Source organism: Bubalus kerabau, chromosome 3 (genome assembly GCF_029407905.1).
Source record: "Bubalus kerabau isolate K-KA32 ecotype Philippines breed swamp buffalo chromosome 3, PCC_UOA_SB_1v2, whole genome shotgun sequence".
NCBI classification, from domain to species: Eukaryota; Metazoa; Chordata; class Mammalia; order Artiodactyla; family Bovidae; genus Bubalus; species Bubalus kerabau.
Genome location: NC_073626.1, coordinates 90,913,003 through 90,929,354, shown reverse-complemented (window position 1 = coordinate 90,929,354; position 16,352 = coordinate 90,913,003). Strand labels below are relative to the sequence as shown.

Below are 16,352 nucleotides of genomic sequence, written 5' to 3'. Positions count from 1 at the left end.
TTTTTCATTCTCCACTTTCACCTTTTTCAAGAGGCTTTTTAGTTGCTCTTCACTTTCTGCCATAAGGGTGGTGTCATCTGCATATCTGAGGTTATTGATATTTCTCCCGGCAATCTTGATTCTGTCTTGTGCTTCTTCCAGCCCAGTGTTTCTCATGATGTACTCTGCATATAAGTTAAATAAGCAGGGTGACGATATACAGCCTTGACCAACTCCTTTTCCTATTTGGAACCAGTCTGTTGTTCCATGTCCAGTTTTAACTGTTGCTTCCTGATCTGCATACAGATTTCTCCAGAGGCAGGTCAGGTGGTCTGGTATTCCCATCTCTTGAAGAATTTTCCACCGTCTATTGTGATCCACACAGTCAAAGGCTTTGGCATAGTCAATAAAGCAGAAATACATGCTTTTCTGGAACTCTCTTGTTTTTTCGATGATCCAGCAGATGTTGGCAATTTGATCTCTGGTTCCTCTGCCTTTTCTAAAACCAGCTTGAACATCAGGAAGTTCACAGTTCATATATTGCTGAAGCCTGGTTTGGAGAATTTTGAGTATTACTTTACTAGCGTGTGAGATGAGTGCAATTGTGCTGTAGTTTGAGCATTGTTTGGCATTGCCTTTCTTTGGGATTGGGATTTTCATTCCAATCTGTCTTGTCAAGGCTATGGTTTTTCCGGTGGTCATGTATGGATGTGAGAGTTGGACTGTGAAGAAAGCTGAGTGCTGAAGAATTGATGCTTTTGAACTGTGGTGTTGGAGAAGACTCTTGAGAGTCCCTTGGGCTGCAAGGAGATCCAACCAGTCCATCCTAAAGGAGATCAGTCCTGGGTGTTCATTGGAAGGACCTTTTAGCCTTCCCCTTATGATAAGGCTGGGGCCACTCTGAGTCATTTGTCTATTGTATGGTGATTTATACTTTGGAAATAACTCATTTTACCTTTTAGCCTATATCATGTCACTTGCATTTTATGCTTTTTCTTTGTGAAGTTAAACTGAGATGCTTTCCCCCTTGCTAAAGAAATTTCAGGAGTTAGCGGGCAGCTTTAACAATAGATTTATTTTTTTTCTTAAAAATATTTATTTAATTGCCTGTGCCAGGTCTTAGTTGTGGCATGTGCACTCTTAGCTGTAGCTTGTGAGATCTGGTTCCCTGACCAGGGATGAACCCAACCTCTGCATTGGAGCTCAGAGTCTTGGCTGTTCGACCACCAGGCAAGTTCCAGGAATAGATTTCAAAGTACAGTTTTTGTCAAGTTGCTGAGATATTTCACCTCAGCATATCCTTAATTAGTGAAAGTCTTATATATGGAAGGCTCTATCGCCCATCCTCTTTATAGCTTCCCTGTATGTTTCAGGGTTAGGGTTATCAATAACCTCAGATGTGCAACTTACGCCACCCTTATGGGAGAAGAGCCTCTTGATGAAAGTGAAAGAGGAAAGTGAAAAAGTTGGCTTAAAGCTCAACCTCCAGAAAACAAAGATCATGGCATCCAGTCCCATCACTTCATGGCACATAAATGGGGAAACAGTGGAAACAGTGGCTGACTTTATTTTGGGGGGGCTCCAAAATCACTGCAGATGGTGACTTCAGCCATGAAATTAAAAGATGTTTGCTCCTTGGAAGGAAAGTTATGACCAACCTAGACAGCATATTAGAAAGCAGAGACATTACTTTGCCAACAAAGGTGTCTAGTCAAGGCTATGGTTTATCCTGTGGTCATGTATGGATGTGAGAGTTGGACTATGAAGAAAGATGAGCGCTGAAGAATTGATGCTTTTGAACTGTGATGTTGGAGGAGATTGAGGGCAGAAGGAGAAGGGGATGACAAAGGATGAGATGGTTGGATGGCATCACTGACTCAATGGACATGAGTTTGGGTAAGCTCTGGGAGTTGGTGATGGACAGTGAGGTCTGGTGTGCTGTGGTCCATGGGGTTGCAAAGAGTCGGACAGGACTGAGCGACTGAACTGACTGACTGACTGACACTAAATTTTTTCTCTTAAGGGAATTAGGGCTTTGACCTTACACTTGTCTCGCAGTTTTTGGATGGCAGTTAGGGATAAGCAGTTGGGTTGCCCTAGCCCAGGTATAGAGCATTAACCTGAGAAGCCCTTATTCATATCTGAAATCACTGAGTTGGAAAGTAGGATCTGGGTCTGTCTCTCACCTGCCCCTTGACCTTTCATGGCAGACTATTTACAACACATCAGCCATCTGTAGTGCCAGTGTAGAATCAGAGATTCTTGTCTATGTTCTGATGCCCACAGCACTGTCATGGAGGTCAAGATGAAACAAGACTTTGGAGCTGATTTTTATTTCTTCACTTTCAAAAGTTTGTCAGTGAATTGCCCATTTTTAAGGGAGTTAGGAGGGCTTTCCTTGAGGCTCAGATGGTAAAGAATTCGCCTGCAGTGCAGGATATCCGGATTTGATCCTTGGGTTGGCAAGATCCCCTGAAGGAGGCCATGGCAACCCGCTCCCGTATTCTTGCCTGGAGAATCCAATGGACAGAGGAGGCTGGTGGGCTACAGTTAGTGGGTTGCAAAGAGTCGGACACGCTTCAATGACTGAGAACAATGGAGTTTGGAAGCATCATTCTGCTACATTTGGTACATGATGACATTCTTTGTGCCCAGAGGCTGTCCCAGAGCAGAGACTACTCGGTAATAATAATGGCTCTAGATATAGACATGCACATAGGTGCCTATAATGGTTTGGACAGTTGTTTGGAGTTTTTATAGACCGTGGAACTGGCTGGTAGCAGAAGTTAAAAGGATGCACACTTCTGGCTGAGGCCGGAGGAGCGCCACCTGTGTACTGCTGACTTCCTGACGATCTTACTCTTACTCAGTTCTCAAAACCAAGCAATTTGTATGTTAATGCCTCGTAGCTTTTGAGGGCTTGTTTGTCCCCACCTCACCAGCCCTCTCCAAGCAAGCTTTCTCGATAACTTTAAAGTTATGTATAAAACTTCTTTCCAAGTACCAGATTTTAAGAATACTTTGACTTATGATGTTAAATTTTCTTATTGTCGATGGGCAGCCATAACATAATACTTTTTATACAGTTCATAAGGTTCTCATGCCAGGTATACTGGGGTGGTTTGCATTCCCTCCTCCAGTAGGCCATGTTTTGTCAGAACTCTCTGCTATGACCCATCTATCTTGGGTGCCCCCACATGGACTGGCTCATAGCTTCACCGAGTTACACAAGCTCCTTCGCCATGACAAGGCAGGGATCCATGAATGGGTGACAGATTTCCTCTTCTTGGGCTCGAAAGTCATTGCAGATGATGTGCAGCCATGAAATCAGAAGATAGTGGCTTCTTGGCAAGAAAGTTATGACAAACCTAGACAATGTGTTGAAAAGCAGAGACATAACTCTACCAACAAAGGTACGTAAGTCAAAGCTATGGTCTTCCCAGTGATCATGTACAGTTGTGAGAGCTCAACTGTGAAGAAGGCAGAGTGCCAAAGAAATTGATGCCTTAGAACTCTGGTGCTAGAAAAGACTCCTGAGAGTCCCTTGGACAACAAGGAGATCAAACCAGTCAATCTTAAGGGAGATCAACCCTGAATACTCATTGGAAGGACTTATGCTGAAGCCGAAGCTTCAGTGTTTTGGTTTTCTGATGTGAAAAGCCAACTCTTTGGAAAAGTCCCTATGCTGGGAAAGATTGAGGGCAGGAGGAGAAGAGGGCATCAGAGGATGAGATGGCTGGATGGCATCACCGATGCAATGGATATGAACTTGGGCATACTTCGGGAGATGGTGAGGGACAGGGAGCCCTGGTGCACTGCAGTCCATGGTGTCGCAGAGAGTCAGACACGACTGGCTGACTGAACAACAACAACAGAACACCAAAGACTGTGTGGCTTAAACAACAAGTCTTTTTTTCTCACAATTCTAAAGGCTAAAAATCTGAGCTCAAGATACCAGCATCATCAGGTTCTGGTTGAAGGTCCTCTTTCTGGCTTGCAGATGGTGCCTTATATGTGCATCCTCATGCTGTTAAAGACAGAAAGCTCTCCAGTGTCCCCTCTTATAAGGATGTAACTTTCATTATAAGGGCCCCACATCATGACCTCATGTAAACCTAATTATCTTGCTAAGGCCTTTTCTCTAAATGCCATCAATGCTGGGGGTTAGGGCTTCAACATGTGGATTTGGGATAACACTGTTCAGCCCATAACACTTGTCTTTACTGTTCTGATTATCAGTGTAAACACAGTACTTCATTTATTATAAAACACACCATTATTTTGGGTACTACTAAGGAAGAAAAAACTGCTGTCAATTTAATTGACATACTTTATTACTTAAAATGATATACTTGAGATTTCCTTTCTTTAGAAAGATACTTTACATATATCTATCTTTTTTATAAAATGAGAAGAGAATGAGATAAATTGGTTAAGGTATTTCAAATTTATATATTCAGAACCTGATTCTTCTAAATCATTTTTTTCACCTAGTTGTCAGTATTCATTTTTCTCCATATGACATCATCATCTCCACCATTAAGAACATTGATGTTGCAGCATATTTTGGGTCTTTTTTACTGTTTTTTTCCAGGACTTTCTTCCCAGTTGCAGACATTCATTCTACGAGTTTGATTTCATTCTTTCATAATCTCAAAAGGAGGTTTTAATGGAAGGCCTTCAGATAAAATCCAGGGCTCTTATTCCTTCCACAGTGGACTCTAAATAGTCTGTTGACTGAAACCTGGAGGAGGTTATAATTGTCCAGATGTAATAACATAGGTTTGCACAGTCAGGGCCTGCCACGTTATAACCATTCCTTGGCTGATAGCAATTTTAAGATGCCATCAGCTATCAAATCCATTCTGGTTTTGGAAAAGTTAAAATGAGAATAAACTTGGGCCTTTAAATCAATGTCCAGTATAGCATATGCTCATTGTAGAAAATTTGGAAAATAGTGATGAAAAATACCCTGTTTTTTTTCATTATGTTTTGTTCTAACCTTTTAAATGTCACCAGTCTTGGAAAATGTCTAATATTTTATTATACCAATATCCCATGGTTTTGTTTACATGCATTTTGTTTACATATTTATTTCATTCATTAAAAAAACCCTCTGGAATAATACATATCTTGGTACAAATCTCTGATTATTTTAGTAGAATGTTTCTAAACAAGGATTAATAGTAAAAAGAAATGAACTTTTCAGAGGCTCATGGTTCAGTTCAGTTCAGTCGCTCAGTCGTGTCCAACTCTTCACTACCCAATGGACTACAGCACGCCAGGCCTCCCTGTCCATCACCAACTCCCGGAGTTTACTCAAACTCATGCCCATTGAGTCAGTGATGCCATCCAACCATCTCATCCTCTGTTGTCCCCTTCTCCTCTCGCCTTCAATCTTTCCCAGTATCAGGGTCTTTCCCAATGAGTCAGCTCTTCGCATCAGGTGGCCAAAGTATTGGAGCTTTAGCTTCAACATCAGTCCTTCCAATGACCATTCAGGATTGATCTCCTTTAGGATGGATTGATCAGATCTTCTTGGAGTCCAAGGGACTCTAAAGAGTCTTCTCCAACACTACAGTTCAAAAGCATCAATTTTTCGGCGCTCAGCTTTCTTTACAGTCCAACTCTCACATTCATACATGACTACTGGAAAAACCATAGCCTTGACTAGATGGACCTTTGTTGGCAAAGTAATGTCTCTGCTTTTTAATATGCTGTCTAGGTTGGTCATAACTTTTCTTCCAAGGAGTAAGTGTCATGGGCTCATGGTATCTCTCATCAAATTGTTCTTCAGAAAGAAGGACTATTTTGCTCACCACCTGTGTAAGCAGTGTGTGTGTGCCTGCTTGCATGGCTCTTTCTAGTACTGGGTATTTGCTTTTTATTTCCTAGTACATGTTTTCTGTTGGGAACGTGAGAGACTCTTTAGTTTGGTTCTTTCCTTTTCCAAATGTGGCCCATGATGTGTAGTAGTGGGATTTCCTTATAAAGTTATTTGTAGGGGAATTTTCCTTGAAGTTGCTGAAAGTCACATTGCTTGTCTTCGATGGATAAAAGTGTCTCCTCCATTATTAAAAATTTCATGTTTGTGATGAAGCTAGAGAGCTGCTAGTATGATTGACTTATATTTAAGAAATTTATAGAGAAACCAAAATAAAGACATAAAACCAACACAAATGAGTCATCAGGTTTTTCTATGGTACCTGATAACATTCTGCCTGTGTACACAGTCAGCATGTCTAAGTGCTTCCTGTTCCCCGGATGTGCCGGGAGCCCAAGTCCTGTGAGTTCCTGAAAGCAGGCAGGGATAGTTGCAGATAGGTGAACATCTCCTTAATAAGACTTTGTCCATGGCTCATATTCTTGGCTTATCATGTACAAGGATTCTTATTTATTTGGTTGTGCTGGGTCTCAGTTGTGGCACATGGGATCTTTGGTTGTGGCATGTGAACTCTTAAGTTGCGGCATATGGGATCTGACCAGGAATCGGATCCAGTCCCCCTGCACTGGGGACACTGAATTGTAGGCACTGGACCACCAGGGAAGTCCCCAGAGATTCTTTTTTAAACCAAGGTAATGAAGTAAAAGGTTTTCAATATAGGAGGATCTTAGAAATTGAATTCAGTGTCTTCAGTTTTTGAGAAATAAATTGGAAAACTTTGAGCAGCTGTCCAAGGTCACATAGCTAGTTAAAGCAAAGATGGGCTCCAGGCATAGTTTTTGACTCCAGACTAGTTCCGTTTCTACTATGTCTCTGGCTGGTTCCCTTATTTTTGTCTCTGGTGCTGAGTAAACATAAAGAAAAACACATCCTCAAGATAGACAGTGGTAAATTATAATTTCTCTCTCCAGGGATATTTTTTCCTCCCTTCTTGAAGTGTTTCCCCTTCCTCCCCCAGGTTTATTTCAGATTCTTAGATGGTCTTAATCTAGATTTAATAGCACTGTGATATCTTTCTTTTTCTATATCTGAAAGTCCATTTCTGCTTAATGTCCTTGAGATGGTTATAACTTCACCTTTTTTTTTTGTAAAATCACTCAAACACCATGAATGTAATATTTAATATACAGTCATTGTAAAACAATACAATGATTTTCAAAGTAAAGATACCCCGCCAGTTGTTTTCTGCTTCCCTTTTTGTTCCTAAAAGGAATGTTAACAGTTTTTTAAATCTTTCTAGATATTTTCTATGCATGTATGTGTGTAGGCATGCATATACATGCATATACGTCTTTAAGAAAACCTACACAGACTTCACGGTGTGTTTTATTCTGTAAATTACGATGTTGACTGAATGAATTTTTAGACACATTTTCATATTAAAAGTTGTTCAATATTACATTGGACAAATATTCTGTAACTTGTTTTATTATTTTCCTATTGATGGTTTCATCTTGTTTTGTTGTTGTCATTACAGGCAATGCTAGAATAAATCTCCTTGTGCCTAACTCCTGTCCTCTCATAAAAATAGTTGTAAGAAAGATTGTTGATTAACAAGTACATTCATTTATAATTTTTCTAAATTTTGTCAAATTGCCCTTCAAAAATGTGACATTAAATTTACAGTTCCACCTTCAATATGTGAGAATGATTATAACCTCTGCTGATAAGCATGTGAATAAACAAATGAACGATTTAATCTTTTCCAGTAAGCTTTAATTATGCAGTTCTTTGAATGAATCAAACACGTTTAAATATGTCTGTTAGCCATTTGAATCCACATTGCCTGGATTTGTAGCCTGGCTCCATAGTTTACCAGCTGTGTGAACTTGAGCAAATTAAACTTTCTGTGCCTCATGGGTTACTTCTGAGGATTACATGAGTTAATATTTATAAACTACTTGAATCCACGCTTGGCAGATAGTATATAACTATTTGACAACAAAATTTGCATTTCTTTCTCTTTCCTGCCTGTTCATTTACCGGATTTTCTGTTGAGTTCAATAGGTGTTTTAATATTTTGTTAAGTGGTGTTAACCATTGATGGTTTAGTAGCCAGAGTTCTAAGCAAGTGAAACATGTCATGTTTAATTTTGAATTATAAAACTTAAAAAGATTCATCTAACTCAGACTCCATTTTTGACAGGATTAAGGGAAGGATTTTGTTTTAATTCTGTAAGTTCAGTATTGAAAACTGACTGAGGTTATAAGTCATTATTTCAGGGAGATCGGCTTTCTTTCCCTGCTTCATGTGAGAGTTTTGATGCTGCTAATCTGATTAAATCTCTTAGAGCTATATCCTTAGCTCTGAGAGTCTGAAGATTAGAAATTCTGATTTCCACCCCCACCCCCTGCCCCCACTATCCATTAAATTGTTACCATGGCTATTGGGCTCCCAAACAGTACCTCAGATCTCTTCCGATTTATGGAAGCAGCATCTTAAAGATGGATAAGCACAGGTTTGGCTTCAGGAAGCTTAGGTAAGAGTTCCCGTTTGAATGTACCTTCTAGTTCTCTTTGAACAAATTGCTTCGTTTTTCTGAACCTCAGTTTTCTTGCCTATAAAATGAAGGTAACAATCTCTATTGGTGTCATAGAATACTTATGAAAGTCAAATGAAAGGAAGATTTTTTTTAAAACAGGCATCATGATGAAGGACATTTGTTTTTGCTTTCACATTTGTTTCTGGTTTTGGAAAATGCCTATTAAGCAAGGAAATAAAATATACAGATATTTAAATTTATATAATGATTTTTTTTGACACTCAGATGTTGTGAGGGAGTGGTGAGATATTTTTCCTCCTCAATATTGAAAGTAACTAGGAAGTGAGCCCCTTGGGGTAAAATATGGCAATACTAATAAAGGTTGCTTTTTGAATGTTTAACTGTGTATTAGACAGTGTGACAAACTCCTATAAACAGTAACTTATCAGTAGAGATAAAATGACTAGGTTAAGACTGCACAGTTGCTACGTGAAGGAGCTAGGATTAGAATCCAGTTTGTCTCCAGAACTTTGTGTTCAGTGCAGTATAGGAGCTGGTTGCATAGGTTCAGCTCCCAGGTCAGGTTGCTTAACCTCGCTGTTTACATTTTTGCATCTGTAAAATGGGCATGATTACAGCATCTGCCTCAGAGGGTTGTTGATCATCCTGAGAATTCCGTGAGTTAATACTTGGAACAGTGTCTGGACCACTGTAAGCATTTTATAAATGGTGGCTCTTATTATAATTTATGGTAATTTCTATACACTTCTGGCTTCTTTGTTTCTGCCCCTTGACTCTCTCCTTTTGGCATTAGTATACAAGGCATCTCAGATTATTTTTGTCTTCTCCATTCCCTTATCTGTGTGGCAGACATGGCCCTGGCCATTCCATCTGGTGCAGGAGGAGAGAGCTGTGTAGCAGGCCTGGCCCTGGTGGAGTGCTCTGGGTCAGTTGCTGCAAACGTCTGGGATGGCATGTGTTTGCTAGGAGGGAGAAGGGGGAGGAATGTGAGATCTGAACAGCAAGGATCTGCCACCAGCATTGTGTGAAGAGAATCTGTGTGGTCTCGAAGGGTTCTACCTGAGAATTGCATATTCTCTTCAGATTTGGCAGAGAAGGCCCTAGCTCGGGGATTTCTAAACCTGGCTAGTTCATTGAGGGCACTTGTGAGTCACATTCCCACCAGACCTAGTCAATCACTCACCAGCAGTGGGACCCAAGCTTCTGTAATATTTTTAAAATGGTTTTTGAATGGTCAGCCAGGCTTGGGAGCCACTGGCATGCCATTTGTTCCTGTGTCTCTGCAGAGCCAGCCCCAGCCAGCCATGACAGAAGTATGTGTTTGTGACTTTGAAAATTCCTAGGAAAAGGAGCTCCTCTGTTATCTAGTAAACTGCTCTTGGCAGCCCTATAAAAATGAATTTGAAATATAGATAAACAGATGAGTGAAAGGATTCCATTACAGAAATAACAAGGCAAAGTAATTTGTCAGTATGGCCCTTGTGTTTATGCCAGTTGCTCATCGGATCGGATCGGATTGGATCGGATCGGTCGCTCAGTCGTGTCCGACTCTTTGCGACCCCATGAATCACAGTACACCAGGCCTCTCTGTCCATCACCAACTCCCGGAGTTCACCCAGACTCACGTCCATCGAGTCAGTGATGCCATCCAGCCATCTCATCCTCTGTTGTCCCCTTCTCCTCCTGCCCCCAATCCCTCCTAGCATCAGGGTCTTTTCCAATGAGTCAACTCTTCGCATGAGGTGGCCAAAGTACTGGAGTTTCAGCTTTAGCATCATTCCTTCCAAAGAAATCCCAGGGCTGATCTCCTTCAGAATGGACTGGTTGGATCTCCTTGCAGTCTAAGGGACTCTCAAGAGTCTTCTCCAACACCACAGTTCAAAAGCATCAATTCTTCAGCGCTCAGCTTTCTTCACAGTCCAACTCTCACATCCATACATGACCACAGGAAAAACCATAGCCTCGACTAGACGAACCTTTGTTGGCAAAGTAATGTCTCTGCTTTTGAATATGCTATCTAGGTTGGTCATAACTTTCCCTCCAAGGAGTAAGCGTCTTTTAATTTCAACCCTTGCTTATTCTCATACTTAGAAGTTAGATACACAAAACTGAATAGCATTGAATATAATTTTGATGTTGAATTATTTTTAATTGAAGTATGGTTGATTTATAATATGTTAATTTCTGCTGTACATATTAATATATATATATATATATATACACACACACACACATTCTTTTTTATATTCTTTTCCATTATGGTTTATCCCAGGATAGACAGACATTTATTTGAATTGATAGTTACAGTTGATTTACAATGTTGTGTTCATTTTTCATGCAGCTTTATCAAAATTGTTAGAAAACTGTTTCCCGCCGCCCCCCCCCCCCCGTGATACTCAGAGAATGAATGAAGTGGATAATGCACATTCCATTTTATATTTGAGAAATCATGATTAGAGTGAAATGTTAATATGGTTGGCTGTGGTGAGACAATATTGACATTGTTGCTAAGATATTTTACCAGACATGTCATTGAGGCTGCTGCTTCAAAAACTGAGCAATGCTTTTTTCTCTTTCTTTCTTTTTTGTCGTGGTTTTGGTGATGGTGCTAATGATGCAGCAGGAAGACAGCAAGTAAAATGACAGAGGCAGAGAAGGAAAAGTCATCGCATTCTCTCCCCTATTCCCTGTGCCCCAATACAGGCCTGAAAGGGATCTTGATAAATAGCCACACGTACGCAATTGATTTATTCTGCTGCTTTCTAGAATTTGTACTGAGTTGGTTGCATTGTATTTTTAATCTGTTTGTGGGGGAGAAAGTTTAAATGCTGCATGGAAACTTTGAGGCATTTTCCCCCAAATGTTTATAGATCCCACTTTCCTTGTAAGGAGTTGAAGCAGGATGCATGGTACTGCTCTGTCTACTCTCCCTTGCTCTTGTAATGAGGGCTGTTGGCAGACAGCTCTGCTGACAGGGGACTGCCAGGGTTTGGATTTGAGTAATCAGTGAGGGGGTGGTGTACTGGTTATGGTATTGTTCTAAAAGTCTTTTCCCCTCCACTTTTTTTTCCACCCCCAAAATGTCAGCATGTCCAATCTGACAGAATGTTCCTGATGATTATCATTCAGAGGAACATGACTTGCTAAACTGTCAGGGGATGATAGTCAGAATCTCTTAAGCACCGAACAGCGCACCATGCTCAGTCTGCAGCTTGGTCAGGGTATCTGCAGGGGGTGGGGAGGCAGGCCAGGGCAATGCTGTGCTTGAGGATTCTGTGTGCTCAGTCTGCCTGGGTTCACATCTGAATCTGCCACTTACAGACAATCTACTTAGCCTCCCTAAGCCTTAGTTTCCTCATCTGTAACTGGGGATGATGACAGCATTTACTTCCAATGGAATAGGTTGAATAAATTAGCTAATGGGTATAAAATGCTTAGCAGGGGGTCTGGTACATCAAGTAAGATCTTAATAATAGCTAGCTTAAGCATCTTCATCATTAGAGCAGATACATTCAGTGAACACCGACACACAGAATTAAAACAGAAAACAACATAAATACTGATGTGTTGTCTGGGTACTTAATAGGGCGCTTTAGGGTAAGCGAGTTCCAGTAGTTACCACAGTACAAGGTGTGTAACTGAGGTGGAGAATGGCTTTAGGAGTTGCTCCAGTGTGCCAGGGCAGTCCCAGGGCTGCCTTCTGGCACAGTTCCGGGGTGGTGTCACACAGATGTGGGACGTGGAGGTGGTGGTCTTACCCTCATCATTCTTCGGTCACAGCCCCCCGACCCCCTCAAGAAAGTTCTGTGTATAAAGCAGAGTTCTCCATGTCTTTACAAATAAGAGGGTATATTCAGGTTGCAGTTTTATGCAAAGGGAAGGATTCATTGGTTGGAACTTGGGAGTTAAAAGCAGAGAAAGATATAAACAGAGCCAGCACCTTGAGGTTCCTTTTGACTACTTTAAAGTATACAGTTGACCTCTGAACAGCCTGGAAGGGTGCTGTCATGACCCTCTTTGATGTTGAAATTCTGCATGTAGCTTACAGTTAGCCCTCCATCTACATGGTTCCTCTGTATATGCAGTTTCTCATCCATGCATTCAGCCAACCACAGATTGCATAATACTGAGATTATACTGCTGAAAAAAAAAATCTGTAAGTGGACCCATTCAGTTCAACCAACATTATTTAAGGGTCAACTGTATAGGGTCAGGAACTGGATCTTGGACAACATGAAGACTGTTACAGGAAGCCGGTCCAGAACTTCACCGTGGGAACCGTCAGCAAGGAGGACCATCCCCATCAGTAAAACCTGGGAGAATGATGACCGTGGGCAGTTTGGGCAGGTCAGCCCAGTGGGTTAAGCAAAACCAGTGGACATGGTTAGAAGAGGCTGGATAAAGGAAAAGTGAGCTCTTCTTCTTGAAGAAAGGAACTCATGAGGACAGAGGCTTGACAGGTATCCAGTGGAGGGGCTTTTCGCTGGGAAACCTCTGTAAGTAAAAGAAGAGAGATACAAATTTATGTTTCACATAAATGTTTACTGGAAAAGTGTGTTTTGTCTTACAAAACATTCTAATTATAAAAATGTCAGAACATACATCAGCCTTAAAATGTAAAAGGAAGGGGGAAAAACATCGATACTTCTCACTCTCTTAGGAGTAGCCACCATCAACATTTTATTAAATATACTTCTCATTTTTGGTGGCACATATTGTTTTCCTATTGTCATCATATGACATATACAAAATTGTGTACACTAGCTTAAATGTTTATCCCAGGTGTTTGAGAAAATGATCACATGATAAACTTATATTTTTCTTTTTTTGTAATCTGAGTTCCTTGGCAACGGAAGTGGTCATGGTGGTGTTCTGTGATGCTCTTCTTGTTTGGGGTAGGGTGTTGGTGGGGAGCAGTAAAGAGAGCTTTCTCTGCCCAGTGTCACTATCATGTAAAAAATGTTAGCCATTGTTAGCCAGTTCTGGCACAAGGCACTATTGTTTTAAGAGGTCACCGGATAAAGTAAGAGATTCTTTCTGCACCATGGGTTGAAGGATATGGTTCGAGAAACACATTTCCTGCATGAAAAGGGAATGGAAGCTGAAGAGGGATAGTTGAGTGAAGTGTTTGAAGGTTGGGCTTGAGTTATAGTTTATTGCTTTTCTCCTGCCAGTCATAATATCCCCACTGTTGAGTAGTTGATTTTGATTTTTAAGTTACTTCTTCCTAAAAAAGGATAAATGGGCTGTGCGTTTTCTGAGCCTTTGACAGATATCTGAGAATTTGTTTGGTTGATACTACACTTAATAGAAAATTTGGTTTGGCTTTATGAGGTTTGGTCATGCTCTGTGCTCCCTCAGGATTAAAAGATACTACTTTTTTGGCTTATTTGCTCTTGGTATTGGAGAAGAGAATTGAAATTGTGTCCCTTTGAAAAGCAAATGTTGAAGTCCTAAACTTGATAGCTGTGAAAGTGGCCTTATTTGGAAGTAGGGTCTTTGTCAGTTCAGTTCAGTTCAGTCGCTCAGTCATGTCTGACTCTTTGCGACCCCATGAATCGCAGCACACCAGGCCTCCCTGTCCATCACCAACTCCCGGAGTCCACTCAGACTCACGTCCATCGAGTCAGTGATGCCATCCAGCCATCTCATCCTCTGTCGTCCCCTTCTCCTGCCCCCAATCCCTCCCAGCATCAGAGTCTTTTCCAGTGAGTCAACTCTTCGCATGAGGTGGCCAAAGCACTGGAGTTTCAGCTTTAGCATCATTCCTTCCAAAGAAATCCCAGGGCTGATCTCCTTCAGAGTGGACTGGTTGGATCTCCTTGCAGTCCAAAGCAATCAAATTAGATTGAGGTCATACTAGATTAGGGCTTCCGTGGTGGCTCAGTCGTAAAAAATCTGCCTGCAATGCAGGAGACCCAGGTTTGATCCCTGGGTTGGGAAGATCCCTGGAGAAGGAATTCGTGCTTTTCCTGCCTCCACCCAATTCCGCTATGGGCTGCTCCCTCTTCCTTTTACCTCTGTTTTCTTTGGTCCTGTCCTGCCTCATTCCTTTCCTGTTTTAGCCTCTGCTTATTCCCCTACCCTCCATCTAACAGACCCCCAAGTCTTCCTTCCCCTCATCCTGCCTTATCCCTGGCAGACCTCATGTTTCCCTGTTGTTGTTATTCAGTCACTCAGTCATTTCTCTTTGCAACCCCATGGACTGTAGCCCGCCAGGCTCCTCTGTTCATGGGATTCTCCAGGCAAGAATACTGGAGTGGATTGCTGTTTCCTTCTCCAGGGGATCATCCCGGACCAGGGGTCAAACCTGCGGTTCTTGCATTTGCAGGCAGGTTCTTTACCACTGAGCCACCTGGGAAGACCAGTGTTTCCCTAGGGCTTTGGATTATCCTGTGAGCTGCATCCACGAGCATGCCCACACTCCACCCCCAGCAGCAGAGATGACAAGGACATGGAGTAGCCAGGGTGGAGGAAGAGGAGAGAGGAGACATGTGCTACATGATGGGAGCTGCCAAGAATCCGACTCCCTTTGGGGCAGGGCATAGGGCTGTCCTTACTCTGCTGTCCTGTATCCACCTCTGACCTGTCAAGCACATACACTGTCACTTTGAACAGTCTTTATGGGACGAAACTTCATCTCTCCCACTTGCCAAGTTAAGCTGTGGTGCGTGGCCCCGTTAGACTTAAGATCTTCATATCCACCCCTGTCTCGATCCTAAGGATGCAAATTTAAAATACTTAGAGGAAGCATATGCACATAGAAAAAAAATATAAACCAGTTAAAAGTGTATTTACCTCCCATCCGGGCTCCCAGCCGGGCAGTCCTGTTCCCAGAGCATCCACTGCACTTGGTTCCTGTGGGTCCTTCTTAGAGACCTTCCATGCGTGTACAAGTATGTATGTTTACATTATATACACGTGTATATCTATGTAAACATACATTGTGTGCATGCACATGTATGTGTGCACACAGGTATGTGTATATGTGTATATACACACACACACACATACACACACACTGAAGGATACACATTGTGAATAATGGGAACCTTTATTTAATTATCCGCATGATGGAATACTCCCTTGAGTTTGTTTTCCTCTTCAATTCTCCCCACGCCCCACCGTCTTGTAACAGGAGCACAAACTGTTCAGACCTTTCTGTCTCCTTTCTTGTGGTCTCAGGCTTCGATGGTTGTCCCTGTGTATACCTGAGAATCACGTCAGGGGCTTTTGCTTGCCGGCGTGCGCTGTACCCCTGGCCGCTCACCGTGGCCGCCTCTTGAGGGCCTGGGCTCCCCTCTGTGAGGCAGCGAGGAGAGCTGGGAACTGCTGCTCCAGTTGTGTGCAGTGGGCCTGGCAAATCTCAGAATCCAAGTGTGCAGTTTTAGACAGGCCCTGTGGGGAATGCTGGAGATGTAGAATAATGTATCCATGCAGATTTAAGATGAACCCAGAACCCAGACTGCTTTTGGCCACAACCGCCCCACTGCCCCCTTCATCACCCGGCCTGGCAGAGTGGCAGGATTCTGTGTCCTGTGTGGTGGGAATGGCAGTCAGTGCCTCCATCCTGGGCAGAGACTGCAGGCCCAAAGGCTACAAGATTTAATGCATTTACAGTACGGAGTGAAATGAAAAGAAACTATTTAGGGTGCGTGATGACTAAACATCTCTCTAGGATCCACTTTGCCTGTACGGTGACAGCATAAGGTGTGACTGAAAGGAAATTAATGATGCCTGGGCCTGGGCGCCTCCCAAATGGAGTGTTCCAGGAGTGCTGGAGCTAATTAAACAGCCAGCATGAAGAGTGAAAATAGATGAAGGGACGGATTTCTTCTCACCGTGGCCCGGCACTGCGTGTAGACCTACATAGACTATTTTTGGCTTTTCCTGTTAAGTATACTAAACAACACACGGTGGAAAGG

General features: G+C 42.1%; 1 protein-coding gene across 10 annotated transcripts in view; it reads left to right on the top strand.

Annotated features, from left to right (window-relative positions):
- Positions 1-16,352, top strand: part of TANC1 (tetratricopeptide repeat, ankyrin repeat and coiled-coil containing 1) — a 253,872-nt gene that overhangs the window by 90,018 nt on the left and 147,502 nt on the right. The gene's annotated exons all lie outside the window — the stretch shown is intronic.